We start from the raw sequence: 15,664 nt of genomic DNA, 5'->3' as shown, positions 1-15,664 counted from the left end.
GATTACAGGCGTGAGTCACTGAGCCCAGCCATGATATGGTTTCTTTTTTAAAAATTTAAGGCTGGGCGTGGTGGCTCACGTCTATAATCCCAGCACTTTGGAAGACCAGTATAGGAAGATTGCTTAAGCCCAGGAGTTTGACACTGGCCCAGGAAACATGGTGAAACCCCATCTCTACAAAAAGTATAAAAATTAGCTGGGTATGGTGGCATACCTATAGTCCCAGCTACTTGGGAAGCTGAGGTGGGAGGACTGCTTGAGCCCGGGAGGTTTTGGCGATAGTGAACCATGATCATACCACTGCACTCCAGCCTGAGTGACAGGGCAAGACTCTGACTCCAAAAAAAAATTTTTAAGTGAAATTCACATAACATTAAACTAATCATTTTAAAGTGTATCATTAACAGACAACCTATAGAATGAGAGAAAATATTTGCAAACTATGCATCTGCCAAAGGTCTAATATCTAGCATCTATAAGGAACTTAAACAAATTTACATGAAAAAAATCCAAGCGGGGCGCGGTGGCTCAAGCCTGTAATCCCAGCACTTTGGGAGGCTGAGGCGGGTGGATCACGAGGTCGAGAGATCGAGACCATCCTGGTCAACATGGTGAAACCCCGTCTCTACTAAAAATACAAAAGACTAGCTGGGCGTGGTGGCGCATGCCTGTAATCCCAGCTACTCAGGAGGCTGAGGCAGGAGAATTGCTTGAACCCAGGAGGTGGAGGTTGCGGTGAGCCGAGATCGTGCCATTGCACTCCAGACTGGGTAAGAAGAGCAAAACTCCGTCTCAAAAAAAAAAAAAAGAAAAAGAAAAAAATCCAATTAAGTGGGCAAAAGGACATGAACACTTTTCAAAAGAAGACATACATGGGGCCAACAAGCATATGAAAAAAAGCTCAGTATCACTGATCATTAGAGAAATACAAGTCAAGCTGGGCGCATGAGATCATGCCTGTAATCGCAGCACTTTGGGAGGCCGAGGTGGGTGGATCACCTGAGGTCGGGGGTTTGAGACCAGCCTGACCAACGTGGAGAAATCCTGTCTCTAATGAAAATACAAAATTAGCCAGGTGTGGTGACGAATGCCTATAATCTCAGCTACTAGGGAGGCTGAGGCAGGAGAATTGCTAGAACCCGGGAGGCAGAGGCTGCGGTGAGCCAAGATCACTACATTGCACTCCAGCCTGGGCAAAAAGAGTGAAACTCCATCTCAGAAAACAAACAAACAAACAAACAAACAAAAAATCCGAGTCACGGTACCAAAAAAAAAAAAAAAAAAAAAAAGAGAGAAATGCAAGTCAAAACCACAATGAGATATCATCTCACACTAGTCAGGATGGCCATTATTAAAAAGTCAAAATAACAGATGCTGGCAAGGTTGCAGAGAAAAGGGAACACTATTACACTGTTAGTGGGAGTGTAAATTAGTTCAACCATTATGGAAAGTAGTGTGAGGATTCCTCAAAAAGCTAAAAATAGAATTATTATTTGCCCCAGCAATCCTATTACTGGGTATATACCCAAAGGAATATAAACTGTTTCACCGTAAAGACACACACACATGTGTATGCTGTATGTTCATTGTGGCACTATTCACAATAGCCAAGACATGGAATCAACCTAAATGCTCATCAATGGCAGAATGGATAAAGAAAATGTGGTGCAGGCCAGGCACAGTGGCTCACACCTGTAATCCCAGCACTTAGGGCGACCAAGGCAGGCAGATCAGCTGAGGTCAGGAGTTCAAGACCAGCCTGGCCAACATGGTGAAACTCTGTCTCTACTAAAAATAAAAAATTAGCCAGGCATGGTAGCAGGCACCTGTAATCCCAGCTACTTGGGAGGCTGAGGCGGGAGAATTGCCTGAACCCAGGAAGCAGAGGTTGCAGTGAGCCAAGACCGTACTATTGCAATCCAGTCTGGGCAACAAGAGCAAAATTCCATCTCAAAAAAAGCAAAAGATGCCGGGCGCGGTGGCTCACGCCTGTAATCCCAGCACTTTGGGAGGCTGAGGCGGGTGGATCACGAGGTCAAGAGATCGAGACCATCCTGGTAATCCTGGTGAAACCCCGTCTCTACTAAAAATACAAAAAGTTAGCTTGCCATGGTGGCGCATGCCTGTAATCCCAGCTACTCAGGAGGCTGAGGCAGGAGAATTGCTTGAACCCAGGAGGCGGAGGTTGCAGTGAGCCGAGATCGCACCATTGCACTCCAGCCTGGGTAACAAAAGCGAAACTCCGTCTCAAAAAAAAAAAAGAAAAAGATAATGTGGTACATATACAACATGGAATGACTATTTAGCCATAAGAAAGAATGAGATCCTGTCCTTTGCAGGAACATGGATGGAGCTGGAGGCCATTATCCTTAGCAGGCTAAAGCAGGAACAGAAAACCGAATATGCCATGTTCTCACTTGTAAGTGGAAACTAAATGGTGAGACCTCATGGACACAAAGAAGGAAACAACAGACACCGCAACCTACTTGAGGGCGGAGGGTGGGAAGAGGGAGAGAATCAGAAAAAACAACTATTGGGTACTAGGCTTAGTTACCTGGGTAATGAAATAATCTGCACAACAAACCACCATGACATGAGTTTACCTATGTAAAAAACCTGCATAAGGCCAGGCACAGTGGTTCATGCCTGTAATCCCAGCACTTTGGGAGGTTGAGGCAGGAGGATCACTTGAGTTCAGGAGTTCAAGACCAGCCTGGCCAACATGATGAAACCCCATCTCTACTAAAAAAATACAAAAATTAGCTGGTGTGGTGGTAGGTGCCTGTAATCCCAGCTACTGAGGAGGCTAAGGCAGGAGAATCGCGTAAACTCAGGAGGCGAAGGTTGCAGTGAGCTAAGATCGTGCCACTGCATTCCAGCCTGTGCAACAGAGGGAGACTCTGTCTCTAAATATTAATTAAATAAATAATAATGCAGAAATAGGCTGGGTGTGGTGGCTTACGCCTATAATCCCAGCACTCTGGGAGGCTGAGGCAGGAGGATTACCTGGGCCCAGAAGTTTGAGGCTACAGTGAACTATGTTTGTGGCACTAAACTCCAGGCTGGGTGACAGAGTGAAACCTTGTTTCAAAAAAAGAAAGAAAGAAAATACATGTCCATACAAAAACTTGTACATGAATACTCATAGTGGCATTATTCATAATAGCCCAAATTAGAAACAACCCAAATGGCCATCAACTGATGAATGAATAAATACAATGTGGTAACATCCACTGTAATGGAATATTATTCAGCCATAAAAAGAAATGAAGTACTAATTCATACAACAACGTGGAAGAAACATCAAAACATTCTAAGTAAAGGAAGCCAGTCACAGAAGACCACATATTATATGGTTCCATTTATGTGAAATTTCAAGAATAGGAAAACCTACAGAGACAGAAAGTAGACTTGTTATTGCCTAGGGCTAAGGGAGGAAATGGGGTGTTGAGGGGGAATGTGAGCTAAAAGGTATGTGTTTCTTTTTTAGGTGATGAAAATGTTTTGGAATTAGATAGTGGGGATAGTTGCACAACATTGTGACTATATTAAAACTAATGAGGCCGGGTGCTGTGGCTCATGCCTGTAATCCTAGCACTTTGGGAGGCCGAGGTGGGTGGATCACCTGAGGTCAGGAGCTCGAGACCAGCCTGGCCATCATGGTGAAACCCCATCTTAAAACAACAACAACAACAACAACAACAACAACAACAACAACAACAAACTAATGAATTCTATAATTTAAAAGAGTAAATTTTATGGTACATGAATTATATCTCAATAAAGAAGAAATACCTTAAAATCCTTTGTTTTCTCTACCTCAAAATCACAGATTATGAAAAGAAAATTTCGTTTTTAGCCTTTCCTTCATCTGTCTCCTACCTTGAGCTGTGGTTATTTATGTGGTTTCTCTTTCTTAGACGATTAAAAGCATGCTGAGGGCCTGCTCTTCATCCAATTCATCCATTGATCCCCCTGGTCTTCCAGGAGTAATATAAGCTCAGCAGGCACCAATAAACATTTGCTGAATGAATAATGGCATGATACCTTGCATACATACAATGTTTTATACCTATCAAACTACTTTTGTTTAAGCTTTTAATTTGAACTTTGCAACAATCCTTTGAGGAAGCTAGAAAGCTAATATAACATTGCTATGAATAATGCTGCTATGAATGCTCATGTACAAAAATAGTCCCCCTTTAACAAGGGAGAAGTAAAGCACAACACTACATGATACTGAGGAAGAAGCACTGGACTGGGATATCCAGGGTCTTGTGCTCCACGACAGCCTCTGCCTTTAAATGGCCGCATAACCCTGAGTGAGGCATTTTGCTTTCTCAGTCTATTATGCCATTCATAAATGAGAGGTGGACTCTAAGATAAGCTACAAAGCCCCTTCCAATGACACTATCCTGCAATTTTTTTTTTTTTTTTTGAGATGGAGTCTCACTCTGTCACCCAAGCTGGAGTGCAGTGGCGCAGTCTCAGCTCACTGCAACCTCTGCCTCCTGGATTCAAGCAATTCTCTGTCTTAGCCTCTGAAGTAGCTGGGATTACAGGTGCCTGCCACCACACCTGGCTAAGTTTTGAATTTTTAGTAGAGATGGGGTTTCACCATCTTGGCCAGGCTGGTCTTGAACTCCTGACTGCATGATCCACCCACCTCAGCCTCCCAAAGTGCTAGGATTACAAGTGTGAGCCACCGCACGCAGCCTATCCTGCGATTTTAACACTACTGGTTAACAGCAGACCAGAGATGGAACCTAAAACATATGTATTCTCTTTCCTTTAGATATACTACCTCTCATAGTAGGGAAATGCTCCCAACCAGGGTGACAACTGAACGCCTTTCAACATTCTGAATTATGCAAAGATGCATGCAAGTTTCCTTTCACTCTATTTATAGTGGTTCTACTGGAGCAATCCTACAAAAAAAGATGAAAGATGCAACGAAGTGAGAACTGAACTTCACTCTCGATGCATAAAGGTCATTGGAAATAGCATAAGGCCAGATATGGTAGCTCATGCCTATAATCTCAGTGCTTTGGGAGGCTGAAGCAGGAGGATCACCTGAAGGCCAGGAGCTCGAGAGCAGTCTGGGCAACACAGTAAGACCCAGTCTCTATAAAAAAATTTTTTTTAAATTAGCCAGGCATGGTGGCATACTCCTGTAGTCCTAGCTACTAGGAAGGCTGAGGAAGAAGTGGGGAGGGAAGGGGGGGGAGTACTTGAGCCCAGGAGTTTGAGGTTATATTAAGCTATGATTGTGCCTCTGCACTCCAGCCTGTGTGACAAAGTGAGGCGCTGTCTCAAAAACAAAACAAAAAATTAAACAAAGAAATATAGAGAGAGCATAATAAAATGAAAAGTGTAGCTGTGGACCTACAGACCTTAGGTTCAAATCCCAGCTCTGCCACCTATTTTCTGTCTGACTTGACATTCCTTTTTAATTTTTTTTCCCTTTCTATATCTCTTACATCTCTTCATCTTTTTAATTTTTTTTTTTTTTTTTTTTTTGAGACAGAGTTTCGCTCTTGTTACCCAGGCTGGAGTGCAATGGCACAATCCCAGCTCACCGCAACCTCCGCCTCCTGGGTTCAGGCAATTCTCCTGCCTCAGCCTCCTGAGTAGCTGGGATTACAGGCACGCGCCACCATGCCCAGCTAATTTTTTGTATTTTTAGTAGAGACGGGGTTTCACTATGTTGACCGGGATGGTCTCGATCTCTTGACCTCGTGATCCACCCGCCTCGGCCTCCCAAAGTGCTGGGATTACAGGCTTGAGCCACCGCGCCCGGCCATCTTTTTAATTTTATTTATTTATTTGTTTTGAGACAGAGTCTGGCTCTATCACCAGGTTGGAGTGTGGTGATATAATCTCAGCTCACTGCAACCTTGGCCTCCCAGGCCTAAGAGATCCTCCCATTTCAGCCTCCCAAGTAGCTGGGACCACAGGCATGAGTCACCACACCTGGCTAATTTTTGCATATATATATTTTTTTAATAGAGATGAGGTTTCGCCATGTTGCCCTGGTTGGTCTCCAACTCCTGCGCTCAAGCAATCTGCCCACCTCAGCCTCCCAAAGTGCTGGGACTATAGGCATGAGCCACTGTGCCAGACACTGACTGACATTTCTAAACATCAGTTTCCTAATCTGATAATACCTACCTCTGCAGGGTGAGGAGGGACAGAAGCACTTGCATGTAAAAGCCTGACACTGATCCTGTTAAATAATATTTATTGAACAATCTAACATTTTGCAAGTGTCATTTCATAGACTCCTCATAATAATCCTATGAGACAGGTGCTACTGTTATCCTTATCTTATAGATGCAGGATCTGAGGTACAGAAAAGTGAATTTGCCAAAGTTACACAGTTCTTAGAGAGTCAACCTATACAGTCTGACTCTAAGGGCCAAACCACTGGCCACTAAAAAATCATTACCGAGCCAGGCATGGTAGCTCACATCTGTAATCCCAGCACTTTGGGGCCAACATGAACAGATCACTTGAGGTCAGGAGTTCGAAACCAGACTGGCCAACATGGTGAAACCCTGTCTTTACTAAAAATACAAAAATTAGCTGGGAATGGTGGCAGGCAGGCATCTGTAATCCCAGCTACTTGGGAGGCTGAAGCAGGAGAATTATTTGAACCTGGCTCACACCTGTAATATCAATACTGATACAATTTCAGGAAGCTGCTGAAACTTTTTCCCTTACTCTTCCTTAAGGTTAACTTGCCTTGACTCTGCTGATCTCAAACACCAATTTAAAGAGTCCATTTCAGGGTCATGGACTAAGCTGGCATAAGGACAGTTTCCGGGAAAGGTTTGGTTGATAGGCAGACTCATCACCAAAGCATCTTAGGGAAACTTCTTAGCCATGTTTGAGGCTCCTGGCTTAAATAATCCCATGTAGGACTGTTTGAAGTTTTCTCTGTAGAAAAGAGATGCTTCTAAGCAATGCTTCATTTTTTTGGGAAGCTTTAGATAAAAACTCACCTTGATGTCTCCTTCCCTGCTCAATGGGCTCTATATTGCTGACTGAGCTTTTAAGACAATGTAGTCTGGGCATAGTGGCTCACACCTGTAATCCCAGCACTCTGGGAGGCTGAGGTGTGTGGATCACCTGAGGTCAGGAGTTCAAGACCAGCCTGGCCAACAAGGTGAAACCCCATCTCTACTAAATACAAAAAAATTAGCTGGGCATGGTGGTGCATGCCTGTAATCCCAGCTTCTTGGGAGGCTGAGGCAGGAGAATCACTTGAATCCAGGAGCCAGAGGTTGCAGTAAGCCAAGATTGCACCATTGCACTCCTGATTGGTCAACAAGGGTGAAACTCCATCTCAAAGAAAAAAAGAGAGACACATGGTCTATAGTTCTACTGCCCAGGCTGGAACGGAATGTAGCACTATCACAGTTTACTGTAACACCGAACTCCTAGGCTTAAGGGATCTTCCTGCCTCAGTCACTCGAGTAGCTAGGATTACAGGTGCAAATCACCATGCCTGGCTAATTTTAATTTTTTGTAGAGATGGGGGTCTCATCGTTTTGCCCAGGCTATTCTCAAAGTCCAGGCCTCAAACAATCCTTTCCCCTTACTCTCCCAAAGTGCTGCGGTTACAAGTGTGAGCCATCTGGCCAGGCACAGTGGCTCATGCCTGTAATCCCAGCACTTTGGGAGGCCAAGGCAGGAGAATCACTTGAGGACAAGAGTTTGACACAAGCCTGGCCAACATGGTAAAACTCCATCTCTACTAAAAATAGAAAAATCAGCCAGGCACAGTGGCATGCACCTATAATCCTGGCTACCTGGGAGGCCGAAGCAAGAGAATCACTTGAACCCAGGAGACCAAGGTTGCTGTGAGCAGAGATTGCACCACTGCACTCCATTGTGGGTGACAAAGGGAGACGCTCAAAAAAAAAAAAAAACACACACACACACAAAAACACAAAAAACAAGTGTGAATCATCACACCCAGCCACTTGTTTGAGCCTTGTGAAAAAATTTTCTGGATGTTTTCAGAACTTTGTTTTCCAGTGATCACAGCGAATTTTCCTGTCTACTCTTAGGCCCCATAATTACCTTAAGATAGTGGAAGGAAACAGAGAAAAGGGAGCATATTTTAATAGTGCTATACTCTCTCACTATTTAAAAGCATCTGCAGTCTTGGATTTTGCTTTAACTTGCATCCTGACAAATCCTGCCACAGTTCAAAATACCTCTTGTAGAAAAGGCTCTGAAGTTTCATCCTCTAACTCTACTACTGGCTGAAAGGTTAAGGAAAACTCCACCAGTCAATTTGGAAATGTTTCCTTTCTAACTCAGTGACAGTTGTGTTATATCCAGATGTGTGACTCAAAAGTGAGCCAGGTAGGTCATCAGCACCCAAACACTAGCTCCCATTCTCAGAAAGTCTCCCGAAGAAGTTCAAGTATAAGTAGTTTTATAAAATCTGGGGGTTAGGAATAAGGATAAAATTTTACAGAAGTCCTGATCCTAACATTGCCCTCAACAGCCTCTGGATAGCTCCCTGGGCAAGGTCTGATCCTGTTCTCCACCCCACCCCCAAGAAAATGGGGTTAATACCTCCCCAGATGGCTACAGTGAGGATTAAGGGTCATTATTCTCGGCATTGAGCTCTTTCACAGCTCTAGCAGTTGTGACCTTGTATCCTAAAAGAAAATAATAAATATAAAAACACCAACAGTGACCCTCAAATCTGGCTCTGTAGTAGTAGCTGAGAATTTTCTTTGCATAGGGCCTCTGACACTTCCTCCTATACTCCGGGTTTTTGGCTGCATCCTCCCCTTATTCAGGCTTAAAGTTTTTTTTGTTTGTTTGTTTGCTTGTTTGAGATGGAGTCTTGCTCTGTCACCCAGACTGGAGTGCAGTGGCATGATCTCAGCTCACTGCAACTTCTGCCTTCCAGGTTCAAGCGATTCTCCTGCTTCAGCCTCCTGAGTAACCGGGACTACAGGTGCCCACCACCACACCCAGCTATTTTTTGTATTTTTTAGTAGAGATGGGGTTTCACCATATTGGCCAGGCTGGTCTCGAACTCCTGACCTTGTGATCCGCCACCCTCGGCCTTCCAAAGTGCTGGGATTACAGGCGTGAGCCATCCGAGCCCAGCCTAGGCTTAAAGTTTTTAAAGTATTAGTCACTAATGCCACAAAGCCTTTCAAGGAGTCAGCACTATTACTAATAGCACAAAGAATGGGCCCCAGAACTCTCAGGGTTGCACTTAAGCCTGAGTTTACCTAGAAGAAGCCAACTAAGTGGTACCCCTTTACGCCCGAGTCCTGGCTCTTGAGGGCAATCAATGAGGTCTAGTAAAAAGGATGCATTTCATCATTTAGTCCTCATAAACCCACTGTAACATAGGTGAAACTATAGCTCTGAGAGGATACATGATTTACCCTAGGTCACACAGCTAAGAAGGAGCAGGCATGGTTCAAATATCAGCCCTATTGCTACTAGCTGTGTAACCTCCAGCATATTCCTTAACTTTCTAGAGTCTCTGTTTCTCATTTGTAAAGTGGAGCCACCATGCCCAGCCATGTTAGTTTTTACAGATCAGACAGACAAGGAGGCTGGGTATGGTGGCTCACACCTGTAATCTCAGAAGTTTGGGAGGCCGAGGTGGGCGGACTGCTTGATCCCAGGAGTTTGAGTGCAGCCTAAGTAACACAGTGAAACCCCAACTCTACAAAAAAATTTAAAAATTAGCAAGGCGTGATGGTATGCACCTGTATTCCCATCTACTCGGGAGGTCGAGGCAGGACGGTCACTTGAGCCCAGGAGGCAGTGGTTGCAGTGAGTCAAGACTGCACTACTGAACTCCAGCCTGGCCAACAGAGTGAGACCCTGTCTCAAAAAAAAAAAAAGCTGGGAGCAATGGCTCATGCCTATAATCCTAGCACTTTGAGAGGCCAAGGCAGGTGGAGCTAAGGAGTTGGAGACCAGCCTGGGAAACATGGCAAAACCCTGTCTGTACTAAAAACACAAAAAAACTAGCCAGGGCCAGGCTCAGTGATTCACATCTGTAATCTCAGCACTCTAGCAGTCGGAGGCAGGTGGATTATCTGAGGTCAGGAGTTCAAGACCAGTCTGGCCAAGATGGTGAAACCTTGTCTCTATAAAACTACAAAAATTAGCCAGGCGTAGTGGTACATGCCTGTAACTCCAGCTACTCAGGAGGCTGAAGCATGAGAATCATTTGAACCCGGGAGGCAGAGGTTGCAGTGAGCTGAGATCAGGCCACTGTACTCCAGCCTGGGTGATGAAGTGAAACTCTATCTCAAAAATAAAAAAAAAAAAAGGTTGGGTGTGGTGGCTCATGCCTGTAATCCCGGCACTTTGGGAGGCCAAGGCAGGCAGATCATAAGGTCAAGAGTTTGAGACCAGCCTGGCCAACATGGTGAAAACACGTCTCTACTAAAAATACAAAAATTAGCCAGGCATGGTAGCACGTGCCTGTAGTCCCAGCTACTCAGGAGGCTGAGGCAGAAGAATCGCTTGAACCTGGAAGGCAGTGAGTCGAGATCATGCCACTGCACTTCCGCCTGGGCAATAGAGTGAGACTCTGTCTCAATAAAATAAAAATTAAAAAAATTTTTTAAAAGATGTGGCAAGGGGCCGGGCGCAGTGGCTCAAGCCTGTAATCCCAGCACTTTGGGAGGCCAAGGCGGGTGGATCACGAGGTCAAGAGATCGAGACCATCCTGGTCAACATGGTGAAACCCCGTCTCTACTGAAAATACAAAAAATTAGCTGGGCATGGTGGCACGTGCCTGTAATTCCAGCTACTCAGGAGGCTGAGGCAGGAGAATTGCCTGAATCCAGGAGGCGGAGGTTGCAGTGAGCTGAGATCGCGCCATTGCACTCCAGCCTGGGTAACAAGAGCGAAACTCCGTCTCAAAAAAAAAAAAAAAAAAAAAGATGTGGCAAGCCCTATGCTTGAATATCTGCAACGATGGGTAACTGACTCCCTCACAAGGCAGCCAATTTTCTTTTTAGAAAGCTACATTTTCTCCTATCAAACAAAAGTCTACCGTTTTGGAATTTATGTCATTTAATCCTGCGACTCCTTCTAGAATCACAGAGAACATCCAGTTTCCTTTCCCCATGACAATTCTTCAAGTATCTGAACGAGGTATCATCTTCCCCCAGGCTCTTAGCCTTGGTCCTTTCAGTTCTTCCTCATGTGTCACAGTCCCCGAGGCAATTCAGTATCATAGAGCAGAGAGACCTGGGTTTGAATTCCAATCCTTCCTCTTACTAGCTGTGTGACCTTAAGCAAATTACTTAATCTCTCTGAATCTGTTTCTTCACAAGGAAAATGATTCTCACCTCACCGGACAGGCATGAAGGTTACCCTGGATAAAGTAAAAATACTAACTAGCACTGAGCCCAAGATACACCAGGCCCTGAATAAAATGTCAGTCACTTTTTAGGACATATCCCAACTGGCAAATAACTCTCAAATTAAACAGAACACCAAGGAACTGGTTTCTGATGGCAACTGCCAGAACTTTGGCTTCTGAAGAGATGATAGCTAAGACAGCACAACCGAAGGGTTTTGTGGGTCCAGCAATCTGCAACGGCAGCCTAAAGATGCAGCAGAGCATCTGGAAAGGTGACGAGGAAAGAAGAAAGGAAACAGGACAGATAATTAAACCAGTGACCCAAAGAAAAGACAAGTATCACCAGGTTACATATTCTGTTTGACTTCATCTCTGAGACTCAGAACTGCACATGTGAGCTACATTCCTTAATTTAAAAGGAGAGATGAGAGCTAGTCACAGTGGCTGTGTCTACAGTCACACTACTAGGGAGGCAGACACATGAGAATCCCTTAAGCTCAGGAGTTCAAGATCAGCCTGGGCAACAGAGTGAGACCCCATCTCAAAAAATAAAAGAAGAGAAAAAAAATAAAGAATGAGTTAGTCTAGATCTTCCTTAGCAATTGGCCCCCTCAAGATCCACAAATGTTTGGCAGTGAACTTCAAGATTTTCAGTTGTGTTTCCAGATCCTAAAGTCTAGGTGTGCAAAAAATACCCTACATAAGATGCCCAATGAGTCAATACTGAACTCCTCCCAGCTAGAAAAACTGCCAATTATATGAAACTGGTAAATAGCCATTAACATCATCATCATCATCATCATACTCTACACATATTCTTTCTTTCCCTCGTGCCGGGCAAGGAAGGTGTCCCAGGCAGAAATACGGACTGCTGCCCAATTATTCTGCAGAGTTGATCTAAAAAGCACTGTTTCTTCAAATCAAAATAAGACTTGAACATAAGTGCTCCCACATAGGTCAAAAAAGGAAAGGAGAGCAGGACTCCAGACTTAAAGCAGCAGGATCACAAACTATGACAGAAAAGGTCATTTCTTACCTGCCAATGAAATACAACCTGCAATGAAGAAATCTCAGTAAGTCTCAGACTTGGCCCAAAGGAGCCCCAATAATTACTCCCTGGTCTGTTACAGAGGATCTGGTTGTTACACTCAACAGCAAAAATTCAATTCGATCCCACTAAAGATATAAGAATCACAAGGAAGAATAAGCCAGAACTCAAGACAGATATAGCATTAAGAAGTTACTTCAGTACAGTGAGTAGTGGCTGGCCACTCACCGACTCTAAAAGACACAAAAAAGCTTAGTACAGACCACTGGGCCCATCAGTGTACTAGGTGGAGATTTCATATTCTTTGAGTCAGAAGCTGCCCTCAAAATAGTTTTCTTCTCAAAACAGTCAGGCTTTGCTAAAAAGAGAAGACTTCACTGCAACTTTACCTAGATCATCTACCCCATCCTTGGAAAGAATGGGGAAGCATCAACCACCCTACCAAGCTCCTAAAGTCACCAACTTGAGAGAAAAACTATAACGTTGCTCTACCACTACTTCAGGAGGTTAAAGCCACAGAAGAAAAGAACTTTAGGGGAAACAGTCAAATTCGGCTGTTAGATATTAGTCATAGGCCCCTGTACTCTTCTCTAGAAACCATGGGAGTACACAGGCAGAGAGAGAGCCCAAGGCACCAAGTAAAGTCAACCAGGCTGGCAAGGGGGTGTCTCACTGCGGCTTTCAGTCCAAGAATTGGATCCTGCTGGTTCGCAGTCTCTTCTATCTCCTCACTTCCTATTTACCCTTCGCAGTGGATACTGAATAGCCCATTTCCAAGCAGAGGCCCTTTGTATACGGGGTGCTACAGTCGCCTGGTGGAAACACCTTGGCAGAGTTCAGTTTGGTGCCAGGATGGGCCATTGAAGGCATCTGCGGTGGACACACGCACACACACACACACACACACGCACAGAGAGAGAGAGAGAGAGGGAGAGAGAGAGAAACAAACTAAGAGAGCAGGTCAGGCCAGCGTTGCCCTCCCGGCACTTACACCTGCCCCTTCTTCCTGACTCCGGCGCCAGATCAGATGTCAAACAAAAACTCCGCAAAAAAGTCCCGTGATGGAACGACTTCCACCTCTCCCTCGCCAGAGAACTCCCACAGTCTCCCCCTGCGTCCCGACCGGCCCTCCGCCCCCACCCCGCCCCTGGCCCACTCTGCCCTCCGCCCCGACGAGGCCTGGCCCCCCTCGGGACACCCGGGGCCCCGAGGCGGGCGGGCGCAGGCCCCCAGGCCGGCAGGGCTGGAGCCGGCCCAGAGAGGGCGGCCAGTGCGCCGGGGCTGCGGGAGCCGGTCCCCGCCTCGGCGCCAGCGGAGAACAGGGGGCGGCGGCGGCGGCGGCGGCGGTGGCGGCGACCCGTACCTGTCAGGTCTCTTCCCCCGACCTGCGGCGGCGCAACTTCAGGAGCCCATGTCCGTCCGGGGGGGCGGCCCCTCTCCCGGGAGTGGGGGCGCGAATCCCGGGGAAGGGGCTGGGGGGCCCAAGCAGCTCTAGCCCCTTCCCATGCTCCCCGCCCGGCGCCTGGCCGGGGCCGGACAGCGCCTCCGCCCGCCCCTGCGCACCGCCTCACACCCGCGCTCACACACACTCACACTCCCTCGCGCGCTCTCACACACGCACTCCCCTCCCTCCTCCTCCTCTGTTTATCTCCTCCAGCTGTCTGGGGACCCAGGAGAAGCCCAGCAACGCGCCTGCGCCACGCAGTCTCCGCCTCCGCCCCGCGCCTCACAGCCGGCGGCTACGCTACGGAGACTGCGCCCGGCCGCTTCCAGAATGGCTAGCCTGGCCCCCCACTAACCCCCCCACACCCGCGCCCGGTCAACGTCTGCTGCCGGCGGCGCCCACTAACCTGCTAGGGGGGAGCCCCTCACCGCCGTGGCCAATGGGCTTTGCCGCTCGCGGGACCGGCAGCCAGTGGGCGGGCGGGAAAGCTGGGCTAAGCCCCGGGGCACCCTGGGAGTCGTAGTTTTTCGCCGTCGAGGAGTTCTTGCTGAGCGGGCTCACCCTACCCGGTTGCCATTAGTTACCCGGACGCACCTCCCACCCCACCACCGGGTGAAACACTCCTCACACCGCTTCTGGGACACCCGCTCACATGCTCCCCTACTGATCCCCAGGCCCCAACACAGCCCCTTAAGAGCTTCTTAAGACTTCCTTTGAGCCCCCGAATCGTGGCACCTCTCAGGCTAGGGCCTCGGGGCTCTCCAGAACCGAGCCTCAGCCCACTGCTTCCTGCTCTGGGGGCGCTGCTGAAGTCGCAGAGTCCTCACTCGCGTCTCCTGGGCCTTAAGGAAGAGGATGAAAGAGAATCGGTCCTGCACTGAGTAGACTGGCAGCCACACACACTCTGGGTGCCCCCGGGGTCGGGGGAAAGACTAGGTCCATCTGACCCTGTCGGAGACCCTGCTGTTCCCACCGCTGAGGAAGAGGCGCAGTTCCAGCTTTGTGGAGTCCTAGGTATGATGGAGGAGACACCCTCCTCTTCATTAAGGAAGTACCCAAGGTGACCAGGGTGGCACTAAGCCTGTCTTCTTAAGGCAGAGACCAGGCCCCACCCATGAAACCTCAAGTCAGAAAGGGAAGACAAGTGTCATCACCTTCTGACAAGGGAAACTTGTCACTCACTGATAGGGTGCCATTTGTCAGATAATAACAATTCACTTTTATTCGCACTGGATTGGGCGCAGTCCCTTAGTTAGGTACTATTGCTGTCTGTGTTTTGCAGAAAAGGAAAGAAGCTAAAACAGAAAGCTTAAAAACAACTTGCCTCCGGGGTCCTGATAAGGAGACAAATTGGGAATCAGACCCAGATCTGCCTGACTCCAGAGTCTGAACCTTTGAACACTGCCTGTCTTTCCGGTGAAAACCAGACAGCACCTGCTCTCAGTAAGGACTGAATATATGTATTTGGCATTTATAGTGTTTATTACTCCATGTGTTTCTTGTTTTTTTTCCAGTTCTGCTCATATCATGAGTACAAATTTGTCTGTGAATACCTGAATACTCCCAGAAACCAAGGTAGTATTCTAGTTGCTGGTGATTTCTCCCCAAGGGAGATTTCTCCCCATTTGGAGGAGTAAATCTAAAGGGTGATTTATCTCCCATTTAGAGGAGTAAGAACCGAAAAAAAAAAGTAAAAAGAAAAAAAATAAGAAAAAAAGTAAAAAGAAGAACCTACCCTTGTGAAATCAGCTCACAAAACCTTTTATGCCTTTCTCCTAAAAATGTTGTGGGCCATTCCTCC

At 46.8% G+C, this 15,664-nt stretch overlaps 1 protein-coding gene across 5 annotated transcripts in view; it reads right to left on the bottom strand.

The window, feature by feature from the left end:
• WDTC1 (WD and tetratricopeptide repeats 1) overlaps positions 1-14,290 on the bottom strand; it is an 83,891-nt gene extending 69,601 nt beyond the window's left edge. For 3 of the 5 annotated variants that reach the window (XM_074380328.1, XM_039473565.2, XM_039473566.2), the window contains exon 1: positions 13,783-14,112. The gene's annotated coding sequence lies outside the window, so the exon portion shown is untranslated. Of the gene's footprint in view, positions 1-13,162; positions 13,186-13,782; positions 14,113-14,269 lie in introns of those variants that run through there. The other 2 variants (XM_010345903.3, XM_074380329.1) reach the window with 2 other exon arrangements.
• Between the last annotated feature and the right edge of the window lie 1,374 nt (positions 14,291-15,664).

The sequence above is a fragment of the Saimiri boliviensis genome, chromosome 11 (assembly GCF_048565385.1).
Source record: "Saimiri boliviensis isolate mSaiBol1 chromosome 11, mSaiBol1.pri, whole genome shotgun sequence".
Lineage (NCBI taxonomy): Eukaryota > Metazoa > Chordata > Mammalia > Primates > Cebidae > Saimiri > Saimiri boliviensis.
Note: the sequence above shows the minus strand (reverse complement) of the source record. Positions and strands in the feature narration are given on the sequence as shown.